The following is a 12540-nucleotide window of genomic DNA, read 5'->3' on the forward strand; positions in this document are numbered from 1 at the left end:
CTGAAGAAGACAGAATGTGAAAGACACAGCAGATGAACTACAAAAGATTTGAACTGAAGCCTGGTCAACAGTTTGGAAGACTGCTATGCTCACAAGTATAGCACAAACACTCACATGAGGTTCAATCTTTCCAAGCACCATGGACAACAACAATCGATATCCTCATTGTCATTGCCGCAGAAAGCAAAACAATTTTATTCTTGTGTAAGGCTCGTTGGTCTAGGGGTATGATTCTCGCTTAGGGTGCGAGAGGTCCCGGGTTCAAATCCCGGATGAGCCCTTTTGCAGATATTTTAACAAGCTCAGACAGGCAGATCTCGGTCCACTGGTCGCAGGACGAGGTGGCTGAATGGTTTAGGCGATGGACTGCTAATCTATTGTGATATTCACTAGTTGGCTCAATGTCGCACTTCATTTAGAAAACCTGCAAAAAGCCCAAAGATTTTGGATTCTACAAACAGAAGTTGGCACATAGAGGGTTCCGAATTCAGACGAGTCCCTAGACACTTGTGGGGGACGTAGAGAAAAATTGAGAACACCACCGTGTTCGCGAGGGTCTCCTCTTTCCAGGGAGGGGTCATAGGATTTTGTAGGTCAAACGGTTCAGAAGCTACCGATGTTTTTGTGAGAAGACCGATTATAGGTATGTCTCATGGTTTGACAAACACCGCTCTAGCTCCACCACCTTTCATTGCAGATGTGGAGGTGTAACATAAACAGTTATGGAGGCTTGAGACAGATACGACTCGTCTCAATCTCTCTAGTTGAAAACTGATCGATTTGAATGGGTATTTTTTACATTCGTTTACTTTGATTCACTTACTGATGCATCAATCGACTCAAAATAAATGAGCTCCATTCTTTTTGAAGTTTTATTTTTTCGTTTTTCTCTTTTAAAATATTAATTGATCTAATTTTGCTTAATATTCATTTGTCAAAACTCATCATCAGTTTGCTGTCGCGGCTGAAGAAGACAGAATGTGAAAGACACAGCAGATGAACTACAAAAGATTTGAACTGAAGCCTGGTCAACAGTTTGGAAGACTGCTATGCTCACAAGTATAGCACAAACACTCACATGAGGTTCAATCTTTCCAAGCACCATGGACAACAACAATCGATATCCTCATTGTCATTGCCGCAGAAAGCAAAACAATTTTATTACTTGTGTAAGGCTCGTTGGTCTAGGGGTATGATTCTCGCTTAGGGTGCGAGAGGTCCCGGGTTCAAATCCCGGATGAGCCCTTTTGCAGATATTTTAACAAGCTCAGACAGGCAGATCTCGGTCCACTGGTCGCAGGACGAGGTGGCTGAATGGTTTAGGCGATGGACTGCTAATCTATTGTGATATTCACTAGTTGGCTCAATGTCGCACTTCATTTAGAAAACCTGCAAAAAGCCCAAAGATTTTGGATTCTACAAACAGAAGTTGGCACATAGAGGGTTCCGAATTCAGACGAGTCCCTAGACACTTGTGGGGGACGTAGAGAAAAATTGAGAACACCACCGTGTTCGCGAGGGTCTCCTCTTTCCAGGGAGGGGTCATAGGATTTTGTAGGTCAAACGGTTCAGAAGCTACCGATGTTTTTGTGAGAAGACCGATTATAGGTATGTCTCATGGTTTGACAAACACCGCTCTAGCTCCACCACCTTTCATTGCAGATGTGGAGGTGTAACATAAACAGTTATGGAGGCTTGAGACAGATACGACTCGTCTCAATCTCTCTAGTTGAAAACTGATCGATTTGAATGGGTATTTTTTACATTCGTTTACTTTGATTCACTTACTGATGCATCAATCGACTCAAAATAAATGAGCTCCATTCTTTTTGAAGTTTTATTTTTTCGTTTTTCTCTTTTAAAATATTAATTGATCTAATTTTGCTTAATATTCATTTGTCAAAACTCATCATCAGTTTGCTGTCGCGGCTGAAGAAGACAGAATGTGAAAGACACAGCAGATGAACTACAAAAGATTTGAACTGAAGCCTGGTCAACAGTTTGGAAGACTGCTATGCTCACAAGTATAGCACAAACACTCACATGAGGTTCAATCTTTCCAAGCACCATGGACAACAACAATCGATATCCTCATTGTCATTGCCTGCAGAAAGCAAAACAATTTTATACTTGTGTAAGGCTCGTTGGTCTAGGGGTATGATTCTCGCTTAGGGTGTGAGAGGTCCCGGGTTCAAATCCCGGATGAGCCCTTTTGCAGATATTTTAACAAGCTCAGACAGGCAGATCTCGGTCCACTGGTCGCAGGACGAGGTGGCTGAATGGTTTAGGCGATGGACTGCTAATCTATTGTGATATTCACTAGTTGGCTCAATGTCGCACTTCATTTAGAAAACCTGCAAAAAGCCCAAAGATTTTGGATTCTACAAACAGAAGTTGGCACATAGAGGGTTCCGACTTCAGACGAGTCCCTAGACACTTGTGGGGGACGTAGAGAAAAATTGAGAACACCACCGTGTTCGCGAGGGTCTCCTCTTTCCAGGGAGGGGTCATAGGATTTTGTAGGTCAAACGGTTCAGAAGCTACCGATGTTTTTGTGAGAAGACCGATTATAGGTATGTCTCATGGTTTGACAAACACCGCTCTAGCTCCACCACCTTTCATTGCAGATGTGGAGGTGTAACATAAACAGTTATGGAGGCTTGAGACAGATACGACTCGTCTCAATCTCTCTAGTTGAACCCTGATCGATTTGAATGGGTATTTTTTACATTCGTTTACTTTGATTCACTTACTGATGCATCAATCGACTCAAAATAAATGAGCTCCATTCTTTTTGAAGTTTTATTTTTTCGTTTTTCTCTTTTAAAATATTAATTGATCTAATTTTGCTTAATATTCATTTGTCAAAACTCATCATCAGTTTGCTGTCGCGGCTGAAGAAGACAGAATGTGAAAGACACAGCAGATGAACTACAAAAGATTTGAACTGAAGCCTGGTCAACAGTTTGGAAGACTGCTATGCTCACAAGTATAGCACAAACACTCACATGAGGTTCAATCTTTCCAAGCACCATGGACAACAACAATCGATATCCTCATTGTCATTGCCGCAGAAAGCAAAACAATTTTATACTTGTGTAAGGCTCGTTGGTCTAGGGGTATGATTCTCGCTTAGGGTGCGAGAGGTCCCGGGTTCAAATCCCGGATGAGCCCTTTTGCAGATATTTTAACAAGCTCAGACAGGCAGATCTCGGTCCACTGGTCGCAGGACGAGGTGGCTGAATGGTTTAGGCGATGGACTGCTAATCTATTGTGATATTCACTAGTTGGCTCAATGTCGCACTTCATTTAGAAAACCTGCAAAAAGCCCAAAGATTTTGGATTCTACAAACAGAAGTTGGCACATAGAGGGTTCCGAATTCAGACGAGTCCCTAGACACTTGTGGGGGACGTAGAGAAAAATTGAGAACACCACCGTGTTCGCGAGGGTCTCCTCTTTCCAGGGAGGGGTCATAGGATTTTGTAGGTCAAACGGTTCAGAAGCTACCGATGTTTTTGTGAGAAGACCGATTATAGGTATGTCTCATGGTTTGACAAACACCGCTCTAGCTCCACCACCTTTCATTGCAGATGTGGAGGTGTAACATAAACAGTTATGGAGGCTTGAGACAGATACGACTCGTCTCAATCTCTCTAGTTGAAAACTGATCGATTTGAATGGGTATTTTTTACATTCGTTTACTTTGATTCACTTACTGATGCATCAATCGACTCAAAATAAATGAGCTCCATTCTTTTTGAAGTTTTATTTTTTCGTTTTTCTCTTTTAAAATATTAATTGATCTAATTTTGCTTAATATTCATTTGTCAAAACTCATCATCAGTTTGCTGTCGCGGCTGAAGAAGACAGAATGTGAAAGACACAGCAGATGAACTACAAAAGATTTGAACTGAAGCCTGGTCAACAGTTTGGAAGACTGCTATGCTCACAAGTATAGCACAAACACTCACATGAGGTTCAATCTTTCCAAGCACCATGGACAACAACAATGGATATCCTCATTGTCATTGCCGCAGAAAGCAAAACAATTTTATACTTGTGTAAGGCTCGTTGGTCTAGGGGTATGATTCTCGCTTAGGGTGCGAGAGGTCCCGGGTTCAAATCCCTGGATGAGCCCTTTTGCAGATATTTTAACAAGCTCAGACAGGCAGATCTCGGTCCACTGGTCGCAGGACGAGGTGGCTGAATGGTTTAGGCGATGGACTGCTAATCTATTGTGATATTCACTAGTTGGCTCAATGTCGCACTTCATTTAGAAAACCTGCAAAAAGCCCAAAGATTTTGGATTCTACAAACAGAAGTTGGCACATAGAGGGTTCCGACTTCAGACGAGTCCCTAGACACTTGTGGGGGACGTAGAGAAAAATTGAGAACACCACCGTGTTCGCGAGGGTCTCCTCTTTCCAGGGAGGGGTCATAGGATTTTGTAGGTCAAACGGTTCAGAAGCTACCGATGTTTTTGTGAGAAGACCGATTATAGGTATGTCTCATGGTTTGACAAACACCGCTCTAGCTCCACCACCTTTCATTGCAGATGTGGAGGTGTAACATAAACAGTTATGGAGGCTTGAGACAGATACGACTCGTCTCAATCTCTCTAGTTGAAAACTGATCGATTTGAATGGGTATTTTTTACATTCGTTTACTTTGATTCACTTACTGATGCATCAATCGACTCAAAATAAATGAGCTCCATTCTTTTTGAAGTTTTATTTTTTCGTTTTTCTCTTTTAAAATATTAATTGATCTAATTTTGCTTAATATTCATTTGTCAAAACTCATCATCAGTTTGCTGTCGCGGCTGAAGAAGACAGAATGTGAAAGACACAGCAGATGAACTACAAAAGATTTGAACTGAAGCCTGGTCAACAGTTTGGAAGACTGCTATGCTCACAAGTATAGCACAAACACTCACATGAGGTTCAATCTTTCCAAGCACCATGGACAACAACAATCGATATCCTCATTGTCATTGCCGCAGAAAGCAAAACAATTTTATACTTGTGTAAGGCTCGTTGGTCTAGGGGTATGATTCTCGCTTAGGGTGCGAGAGGTCCCGGGTTCAAATCCCGGATGAGCCCTTTTGCAGATATTTTAACAAGCTCAGACAGGCAGATCTCGGTCCACTGGTCGCAGGACGAGGTGGCTGAATGGTTTAGGCGATGGACTGCTAATCTATTGTGATATTCACTAGTTGGCTCAATGTCGCACTTCATTTAGAAAACCTGCAAAAAGCCCAAAGATTTTGGATTCTACAAACAGAAGTTGGCACATAGAGGGTTCCGACTTCAGACGAGTCCCTAGACACTTGTGGGGGACGTAGAGAAAAATTGAGAACACCACCGTGTTCGCGAGGGTCTCCTCTTTCCAGGGAGGGGTCATAGGATTTTGTAGGTCAAACGGTTCAGAAGCTACCGATGTTTTTGTGAGAAGACCGATTATAGGTATGTCTCATGGTTTGACAAACACCGCTCTAGCTCCACCACCTTTCATTGCAGATGTGGAGGTGTAACATAAACAGTTATGGAGGCTTGAGACAGATACGACTCGTCTCAATCTCTCTAGTTGAAAACTGATCGATTTGAATGGGTATTTTTTACATTCGTTTACTTTGATTCACTTACTGATGCATCAATCGACTCAAAATAAATGAGCTCCATTCTTTTTGAAGTTTTATTTTTTCGTTTTTCTCTTTTAAAATATTAATTGATCTAATTTTGCTTAATATTCATTTGTCAAAACTCATCATCAGTTTGCTGTCGCGGCTGAAGAAGACAGAATGTGAAAGACACAGCAGATGAACTACAAAAGATTTGAACTGAAGCCTGGTCAACAGTTTGGAAGACTGCTATGCTCACAAGTATAGCACAAACACTCACATGAGGTTCAATCTTTCCAAGCACCATGGACAACAACAATCGATATCCTCATTGTCATTGCCGCAGAAAGCAAAACAATTTTATACTTGTGTAAGGCTCGTTGGTCTAGGGGTATGATTCTCGCTTAGGGTGCGAGAGGTCCCGGGTTCAAATCCCGGATGAGCCCTTTTGCAGATATTTTAACAAGCTCAGACAGGCAGATCTCGGTCCACTGGTCGCAGGACGAGGTGGCTGAATGGTTTAGGCGATGGACTGCTAATCTATTGTGATATTCACTAGTTGGCTCAATGTCGCACTTCATTTAGAAAACCTGCAAAAAGCCCAAAGATTTTGGATTCTACAAACAGAAGTTGGCACATAGAGGGTTCCGAATTCAGACGAGTCCCTAGACACTTGTGGGGGACGTAGAGAAAAATTGAGAACACCACCGTGTTCGCGAGGGTCTCCTCTTTCCAGGGAGGGGTCATAGGATTTTGTAGGTCAAACGGTTCAGAAGCTACCGATGTTTTTGTGAGAAGACCGATTATAGGTATGTCTCATGGTTTGACAAACACCGCTCTAGCTCCACCACCTTTCATTGCAGATGTGGAGGTGTAACATAAACAGTTATGGAGGCTTGAGACAGATACGACTCGTCTCAATCTCTCTAGTTGAAAACTGATCGATTTGAATGGGTATTTTTTACATTCGTTTACTTTGATTCACTTACTGATGCATCAATCGACTCAAAATAAATGAGCTCCATTCTTTTTGAAGTTTTATTTTTTCGTTTTTCTCTTTTAAAATATTAATTGATCTAATTTTGCTTAATATTCATTTGTCAAAACTCATCATCAGTTTGCTGTCGCGGCTGAAGAAGACAGAATGTGAAAGACACAGCAGATGAACTACAAAAGATTTGAACTGAAGCCTGGTCAACAGTTTGGAAGACTGCTATGCTCACAAGTATAGCACAAACACTCACATGAGGTTCAATCTTTCCAAGCACCATGGACAACAACAATCGATATCCTCATTGTCATTGCTGCAGAAAGCAAAACAATTTTATTCTTGTGTAAGGCTCGTTGGTCTAGGGGTATGATTCTCGCTTAGGGTGCGAGAGGTCCCGGGTTCAAATCCCGGATGAGCCCTTTTGCAGATATTTTAACAAGCTCAGACAGGCAGATCTCGGGCCACTGGTCGCAGGACGAGGTGGCTGAATGGTTTAGGCGATGGACTGCTAATCTATTGTGATATTCACTAGTTGGCTCAATGTCGCACTTCATTTAGAAAACCTGCAAAAAGCCCAAAGATTTTGGATTCTACAAACAGAAGTTGGCACATAGAGGGTTCCGAATTCAGACGAGTCCCTAGACACTTGTGGGGGACGTAGAGAAAAATTGAGAACACCACCGTGTTCGCGAGGGTCTCCTCTTTCCAGGGAGGGGTCATAGGATTTTAGTAGGTCAAACGGTTCAGAAGTTACCTATGTTTTTGTGAGAAGACCGATTATAGGTATGTCTCATGGTTTGACAAACACCGCTCTAGCTCCACCACCTTTCATTGCAGATGTGGAGGTGTAACATAAACAGTTATGGAGGCTTGAGACAGATACGACTCGTCTCAATCTCTCTAGTTGAAAACTGATCGATTTGAATGGGTATTTTTTACATTCGTTTACTTTGATTCACTTACTGATGCATCAATCGACTCAAAATAAATGAGCTCCATTCTTTTTGAAGTTTTATTTTTTCGTTTTTCTCTTTTAAAATATTAATTGATCTAATTTTGCTTAACCTGTTAGGGTATAGGGGGCAGTATTGAGACTTTTTTGAAAAAAGATGTGCCCATTTTTAACTGCCTCCTACACCTACCCAGTAACTACAATATGCATATACTTATTATATATGGATAGAAAACCACCTAAAGTTTCAAAAACTGTTTGAATGGTGTCTGTGAGTATAACAGAACTCATTTGGCAGGCAAAACCCTGAGACAGATTCTGACAGGAAGTGGATACCTGATGTGTTGAATTGACTTTGAGCCTATGCCATTGAAAAACAAAGGGGGTGAGGTATATTCTGGCACTTCCTATTGCTTCCACAAGATGTCCCCAGCCTTTACAAAGTGTTTTGAGTGTTCTACAGTGAGATCTGACCGAATAAGAGCCATGGAACGTGATGGTCCATTATTCACCCTGGCGCGCGATTTGATGGTGTGTACTCTCATTCCGAAACGTTTTAAAAGAAAACCCAATGGTCCGCCTTGAATTTTATTCATGTTCTGGTTAAAAAAGGCCCTAATGATTTATGCGATACAACGTTTGACATGTTTGAACGAACGGAAATATATTTTTTCCGTTCTTGAAGTGAAGTGAAGTCCGGCTGGCTTAGATCATGCGCTACAACACGGAGGTTTTTCGACATAAATGATGAGCTTTTTTGAACAAAACTACATTCGTTATGGACCTGGGACTCTTTGGAAGTGACATCTGATGAAGAGAATCAAAGGTAATGGATTATTTATATAGTATTTTCGATTTTAGATTCCTCCAACATGGCGGTTAGTCTGTATCGCGATGCGTATTTTTCTGGCGCAGTGCTCAGATTATTGCAAAGTGTGATTTCCCAGTAAGGTTAATTTAAAATCTGACAAGTCCATTGCGTTCAAGAGATGTAAATCTATAATTCTTTGAATGACAATATAATATTTTAGCAATGTTTTCTAATATTAATTTATTATTTTGTTGTCATGACTTGACTGCCGGTATTGGAGGGAAACGATTTCCTGAACATCAACGCCATAGTAAAACACTGTTTTTAGATATAAATATGAACTTGATAGAACTAAAAATGCATGCATTGTCTAACATAATGTCCTAGGAGTGTCATCTGATGGAGATTGTAAAAGGTTAGTGCATAATTTTAGCTGATTGTATGGTTTTGGTGAAGCCTGTCTTTGAATCGACAATGCATTGCACACCGCTATTGTCAATGTACTCTCCTAACATAACCTAACTTTATGCTTTCCCCGTAAAACCTTTTTGAAATCGGTAAACGTGGTTAGATTAAGAAGATGTTTATCTTTCAAAGGCTGTAAGTTAGTTGTATGTTTGAGAAATTTGAATTTGTACATTTATTTGGTTTCAAATTTGCAGCTCTTGAAATGCACCTGCTGTTGATAGGGTAAGCCACGGGGGGCACGCTAACGTCCCAGGTAGCCTCAAGAAGTTAATATTCATTTGTCAAAACTCATCATCAGTTTGCTGTCGCGGCTGAAGAAGACAGAATGTGAAAGACACAGCAGATGAACTACAAAATATTTGAACTGAAGCCTGGTCAACAGTTTGGAAGACTGCTATGTTCACAAGTATAGCACAAACACTCACATGAGGTTCAATCTTTCCAAGCACCATGGACAACAACAATCGATATCCTCATTGTCATTGCTGCAGAAAGCAAAACAATTTTATTCTTGTGTAAGGCTCGTTGGTCTAGGGGTATGATTCTCGCTTAGGGTGCGAGAGGTCCCGGGTTCAAATCCTGGATGAGCCCTTTTGCAGATATTTTAACAAGCTCAGACAGGCAGATCTCGGGCCACTGGTCGCAGGACGAGGTGGCTGAATGGTTTAGGCGATGGACTGCTAATCTATTGTGATATTCACTAGTTGGCTCAATGTCGCACTTCATTTAGAAAACCTGCAAAAAGCCCAAAGATTTTGGATTCTACAAACAGAAGTTGGCACATAGAGGGTTCCGAATTCAGACGAGTCCCTAGACACTTGTGGGGGACGTAGAGAAAAATTGAGAACAGCACCGTGTTCGCGAGGGGCTCCTCTTTCCAGGGAGGGGTCATAGGATTTTATAGGTCAAACGGTTCAGAAGTTACCTATGTTTTTGTGAGAAGACCGATTATAGGTATGTCTCATGGTTTGACAAACACCGCTCTAGCTCCACCACCTTTCATTGCAGATGTGGAGGTGTAACATAAACAGTTATGGAGGCTTGAGACAGATACGACTCGTCTCAATCTCTCTAGTTGAAAACTGATCGATTTGAATGGGTATTTTTTACATTCGTTTACTTTGATTCACTTACTGATGCATCAATCGACTCAAAATAAATGAGCTCCATTCTTTTTGAAGTTTTATTTTTTCGTTTTTCTCTTTTAAAATATTAATTGATCTAATTTTGCTTAACCTGTTAGGGTATAGGGGGCAGTATTGAGACTTTTTTGAAAAAAGATGTGCCCATTTTTAACTGCCTCCTACACCTACCCAGTAACTACAATATGCATATACTTATTATATATGGATAGAAAACCACCTAAAGTTTCAAAAACTGTTTGAATGGTGTCTGTGAGTATAACAGAACTCATTTGGCAGGCAAAACCCTGAGACAGATTCTGACAGGAAGTGGATACCTGATGTGTTGAATTGACTTTGAGCCTATGCCATTGAAAAACAAAGGGGGTGAGGTATATTCTGGCACTTCCTATTGCTTCCACAAGATGTCCCCAGCCTTTACAAAGTGTTTTGAGTCTTCTACAGTGAGATCTGACTGAAGAAGAGCTTTGGAACGGTGATGGCCCATTAGACACCTGGCGTGCGAGTTGATGGTGGGTACTCTCATTCCGAAACGTTTTAAAAGAAAACCCAATGGTCCGCCTTGAATTTTATTCATGTTCTGGTTAAAAAAGGCCCTAATGATTTATGCGATACAACGTTTGACATGTTTGAACGAACGGAAATATATTTTTTCCGTTCTTGAAGTGAAGTGAAGTCCGGCTGGCTTAGATCATGCGCTACAACACGGAGGTTTTTCGACATAAATGATGAGCTTTTTTGAACAAAACTACATTCGTTATGGACCTGGGACTCTTTGGAAGTGACATCTGATGAAGAGAATCAAAGGTAATGGATTATTTATATAGTATTTTCGATTTTAGATTCCTCCAACATGGCGGTTAGTCTGTATCGCGATGCGTATTTTTCTGGCGCAGTGCTCAGATTATTGCAAAGTGTGATTTCCCAGTAAGGTTAATTTAAAATCTGACAAGTCCATTGCGTTCAAGAGATGTAAATCTATAATTCTTTGAATGACAATATAATATTTTAGCAATGTTTTCTAATATTAATTTATTATTTTGTTGTCATGACTTGACTGCCGGTATTGGAGGGAAACGATTTCCTGAACATCAACGCCATAGTAAAACACTGTTTTTAGATATAAATATGAACTTGATAGAACTAAAAATGCATGCATTGTCTAACATAATGTCCTAGGAGTGTCATCTGATGGAGATTGTAAAAGGTTAGTGCATAATTTTAGCTGATTGTATGGTTTTGGTGAAGCCTGTCTTTGAATCGACAATGCATTGCACACCGCTATTGTCAATGTACTCTCCTAACATAACCTAACTTTATGCTTTCCCCGTAAAAACCTTTTGAAATCGGTAAACGTGGTTAGATTAAGAAGATGTTTATCTTTCAAAGGCTGTAAGTTAGTTGTATGTTTGAGAAATTTGAATTTGTACATTTATTTGGTTTCAAATTTGCAGCTCTTGAAATGCACCTGCTGTTGATAGGGTAAGCCACGGGGGGCACGCTAACGTCCCAGGTAGCCTCAAGAAGTTAATATTCATTTGTCAAAACTCATCATCAGTTTGCTGTCACGGCTGAAGAAGACAGAATGTGAAAGAGACAGCAGATGAACTACAAAATATTTGAACTGAAGCCTTTGACAAACACCGCTCTAGCTCCACCACCTTTCATTGCAGATGTGGAGGTGTAACATAAACAGTTATGGAGGCTTGAGACAGATACGACTCGTCTCAATCTCTCTAGTTGAAAACTGATCGATTTGAATGGGTATTTTTTACATTTGTTTACTTTGATTCACTTACTGATGCATCAATCGACTCAAAATAAATGAGCTCCATTCTTTTTGAAGTTTTATTTTTTCGTTTTTCTCTTTTAAAATATTAATTGATCTAATTTTGCTTAATATTCATTTGTCAAAACTCATCATCAGTTTGCTGTCGCGGCTGAAGAAGACAGAATGTGAAAGACACAGCAGATGAACTACAAAATATTTGAACTGAAGCCTGGTCAACAGTTTGGAAGACTGCTATGTTCACAAGTATAGCACAAACACTCACATGAGGTTCAATCTTTCCAAGCACCATGGACAACAACAATCGATATCCTCATTGTCATTGCTGCAGAAAGCAAAACAATTTTATTCTTGTGTAAGGCTCGTTGGTCTAGGGGTATGATTCTCGCTTAGGGTGCGAGAGGTCCCGGGTTCAAATCCCGGATGAGCCCTTCTGCAGATATTTTAACAAGCTCAGACAGGCAGATCTCGGGCCACTGGTCGCAGGACGAGGTGGCTGAATGGTTTAGGCGATGGACTGCTAATCTATTGTGATATTCACTAGTTGGCTCAATGTCGCACTTCATTTAGAAAACCTGCAAAAAGCCCAAAGATTTTGGATTCTACAAACAGAAGTTGGCACATAGAGGGTTCCGAATTCAGACGAGTCCCTAGACACTTGTGGGGACGTAGAGAAAAATTGAGACACCACCGTGTTCGCGAGGGTCTCCTCTTTCCAGGGAGGGGTCATAGGATTTTGTAGGTCAAACGGTTCAGAAGCTACAGA

At 40.8% G+C, this 12540-nt stretch overlaps 10 non-coding genes across 10 annotated transcripts; all 10 read left to right on the forward strand.

Annotated features, from left to right (window-relative positions):
• The first annotated feature begins 208 nt into the window (after window positions 1-208).
• Window positions 209-280, forward strand: trnap-agg (transfer RNA proline (anticodon AGG)). The gene has a single exon. It is a non-coding gene; the product is annotated as a tRNA-Pro (tRNA).
• An 893-nt stretch (window positions 281-1173) lies between these two features.
• Window positions 1174-1245, forward strand: trnap-agg (transfer RNA proline (anticodon AGG)). Its single transcript has one exon. It is a non-coding gene; the product is annotated as a tRNA-Pro (tRNA).
• An 893-nt stretch (window positions 1246-2138) lies between these two features.
• Window positions 2139-2210, forward strand: trnap-agg (transfer RNA proline (anticodon AGG)). The gene has a single exon. It is a non-coding gene; the product is annotated as a tRNA-Pro (tRNA).
• An 892-nt stretch (window positions 2211-3102) lies between these two features.
• Window positions 3103-3174, forward strand: trnap-agg (transfer RNA proline (anticodon AGG)). Its single transcript has one exon. It is a non-coding gene; the product is annotated as a tRNA-Pro (tRNA).
• An 892-nt stretch (window positions 3175-4066) lies between these two features.
• On the forward strand, window positions 4067-4139 carry trnap-agg (transfer RNA proline (anticodon AGG)). The gene has a single exon. It is a non-coding gene; the product is annotated as a tRNA-Pro (tRNA).
• An 892-nt stretch (window positions 4140-5031) lies between these two features.
• trnap-agg (transfer RNA proline (anticodon AGG)) lies at window positions 5032-5103 on the forward strand. The gene has a single exon. It is a non-coding gene; the product is annotated as a tRNA-Pro (tRNA).
• Window positions 5104-5995: 892 nt separating this feature from the next.
• trnap-agg (transfer RNA proline (anticodon AGG)) lies at window positions 5996-6067 on the forward strand. The gene has a single exon. It is a non-coding gene; the product is annotated as a tRNA-Pro (tRNA).
• Window positions 6068-6959: 892 nt separating this feature from the next.
• On the forward strand, window positions 6960-7031 carry trnap-agg (transfer RNA proline (anticodon AGG)). Its single transcript has one exon. It is a non-coding gene; the product is annotated as a tRNA-Pro (tRNA).
• A 2331-nt stretch (window positions 7032-9362) lies between these two features.
• trnap-agg (transfer RNA proline (anticodon AGG)) lies at window positions 9363-9434 on the forward strand. The gene has a single exon. It is a non-coding gene; the product is annotated as a tRNA-Pro (tRNA).
• Window positions 9435-12133: 2699 nt separating this feature from the next.
• trnap-agg (transfer RNA proline (anticodon AGG)) lies at window positions 12134-12205 on the forward strand. The gene has a single exon. It is a non-coding gene; the product is annotated as a tRNA-Pro (tRNA).
• Window positions 12206-12540: the final 335 nt, after the last annotated feature.

The sequence above is a fragment of the Salmo trutta genome, unplaced genomic scaffold (genome assembly GCF_901001165.1).
Source record: "Salmo trutta unplaced genomic scaffold, fSalTru1.1, whole genome shotgun sequence".
Lineage (NCBI taxonomy): Eukaryota > Metazoa > Chordata > Actinopteri > Salmoniformes > Salmonidae > Salmo > Salmo trutta.